Below are 2,744 nucleotides of genomic sequence, written 5' to 3'. Positions count from 1 at the left end.
TGGGCTGGGCTGGGCTGGGCTGGGCTGGACTGGACTGGACTGGACTGGACTGGACTGGACTTGCCTTAACTGGACTGGACTGGACTGGACTTGTCTGAACTGGAATGGACTGGACTGGACTTGTCTGAACTGGAATGGACTGGACTGGACTTGTCTGAACTGGAATGGACTGGACTGAACTGGACGGGATTGGACTAAACTGGATTGGACTGGACTGGGCTGGGCTAGGAAGGACTGGGCTGGACTGGGTTGGGCTGGACTGGACTGGACCGGACCGGACTGTCGCTTGTCCTACTTCTTTGATTATATTTAGACTTTAAGACTCGACATTATGCCTACTTCATTATGTCTACTATGTCCACGCACAAGTATTTTAAGCAACTTGCTAGATTACCACTGCCCAGGACTTTTTCCAGCCAGTTTAAATGTTTAAAACTATAAAACTAAAAAGAAAAATCTGCATTGCAAATAAGTGTCAAACTGTGGGCAGAGGAGATGGATGCCTCTCCCCTCGCAGACAGCCAGACTCTGCCAGAGTTTGCGGATCAAAAGAGTTTATAATTACGGCCCGGCCTCAGAGACGTTGCGGAGGGATCAAGCAACAAGCTCTCAGAGCCGTCAGTCTTTCAGAAGAGAGCACTGTACTATAATTGAGCCGAGCTGAATGGGTACAGTAAGGACACTTTGACAAGCTACGGCATGTGAAATATAATGCGTGAAAGGTTTGTGGGCACACATCGTGGTGCTCTGACTGAAATTAATGGCCTGAGGTTTCTAATTGTGCTTCTAAAAATCTCTAAAATAGTGAGCCATCTCTCAAATCTTCATAATTATGTCACACTTCAAAGACTTCTCTGAGTATGTTAGTGAATGATTCAGGGACCACCATCTTTATACACTTCAGCTCATACATACTTACCATTTAGTCATTTTATTTCTCGCTGCAATAATGTGTGTCCATTTGTCTGTTGTGTTAGCAAAATGTCTCATGTACCAGTGAAATGCTCAGAAAGTAATCCATGGATGGACATCTGTAACTGTTAGGGTCGATTCAGTTTAAAAAAAGGCCACAGCTAAGCAAACATAGCAAACAAAAATGGCTTTAACTCAGAAATTTAGCTAGAAATTGGTGCGTTAGTAGCTCAGAGTCATCCCCAACTTCTACTCTGAGCCAAATGTTATTAAAACTTTGCCATTACCTATTGGTGTCAACCCTTTCTGTCTGTTAGCAAAATATCTCATGAACCGCTGGATGGATTTTATTGAAACTATCGAAAAGTAATCATTGCATTCACCTTTAAAACCTTGTGAAGTCAAGATGGGTGCCATAGCCATACCTAACTCAGTCAATTTTCAAACAGGAAGCAATTGAAGAGCGTAAACCTTCGCCGTGACCCAAGGGTCATTAAAAAAACTGTAGGGTCCGTATTGTGATCCAGATCAGCACCAAAACTGAATCACTTAAGATGCAGTTGTGTGAAAAAAGAACACATGGATGGATGGATGGATGGATGGATGGATGGATGGATGGATGGATGGATGGATGGATGGATGGATGGACGGATGGATGGATGGATGGATGGATGGATGGATGGATGGACGGGCCACACACAGTTTATTTTGAAATTTGAAATTGATGAAAGATAAAAACAATAATCAATCTGTTGGTCATTTCACTTCCCAATCAGAAGTCTTTAATTGTTGCTCATAAAAGTTTATTATGGATGTAATTTTCCCTGAATGCTGCCTCATAGTGGTGCAAACAGCTGTTCTGAGAACAGACTTGTGTTTGTTTGATAGCAAAGACAGAGAGAGAGGAGCCCTGACAAAGCTACTGTATCACAGCCACCTTCAGGCTATTTCTCAACAACCACGCATTCAGGGAAAAGAAGGGGTGTTTCCAACATGTGTGACGTCTTCCATGCACTGGAAGACTCATCCACAAAAAGCTGTCTGCTGGCTTCCAACAACAACAACAACAACAAAAACTCACTTTAATGTGCCCTGATCCATGTTTGATATGTCAAACACAGCTGATGTCAATTATAGCTAATATGGTTGGACATATGTTACAGAACATGGTGTATCACTGTTGGACCTAAAATAACTAATTATAAAGAACTATCATGGTCATTTCCATCACATGGCTGCCTATGTTTCCCTGTAATTGTGCAAGAAATACAACAAATGGTATGACCCTGTTTCAACTTAATGGAGGATTAAATGAAGCATCAACCCTATTATTCCACTGATGATCAAAACTATGGCCCAATCAGAACAAAAATCTCCTTCATTGTGCAAGGGGTGTCATTAACTTAAGCAGGACAAAATGGTGTAATCTAGCCAAAAAGAATGGAGGATTGGTACAAATCTCCTGGCTGTCCATTCAGAGAAGAAATATAACTACAAAGACTTGCTTTGTTCTTTTTAATGGAGCATATAGGGACATTATTAGGCAGCAGGAGTTTCTGGAATGGCTGAACTATGAAGGTCGCCTCCTGCAGGATTAGGTACTTCTCCATTTACATGCATCATTTTTGGATCTGAAAATCTTTACCTAAATATTCTTCCGATGGGTCATTCTCTGCTTGAAACTTCATCTTTTGGGAGAAGAAGAGTTAAGCAAATACAGCTTTCCTCCCCTTCTGGCAGAAGATGAAGAAAAAACATAGAAGAAGACACACACAGCTATAATTGCAATATTGATTCTGGGGCACAAAATGTTCATGAAATTAAAAATATAA

The sequence above is a fragment of the Kryptolebias marmoratus genome, linkage group LG1, assembly GCF_001649575.2.
Source record: "Kryptolebias marmoratus isolate JLee-2015 linkage group LG1, ASM164957v2, whole genome shotgun sequence".
Classification (NCBI taxonomy): domain Eukaryota; kingdom Metazoa; phylum Chordata; class Actinopteri; order Cyprinodontiformes; family Rivulidae; genus Kryptolebias; species Kryptolebias marmoratus.
Note: the sequence above shows the minus strand (reverse complement) of the source record.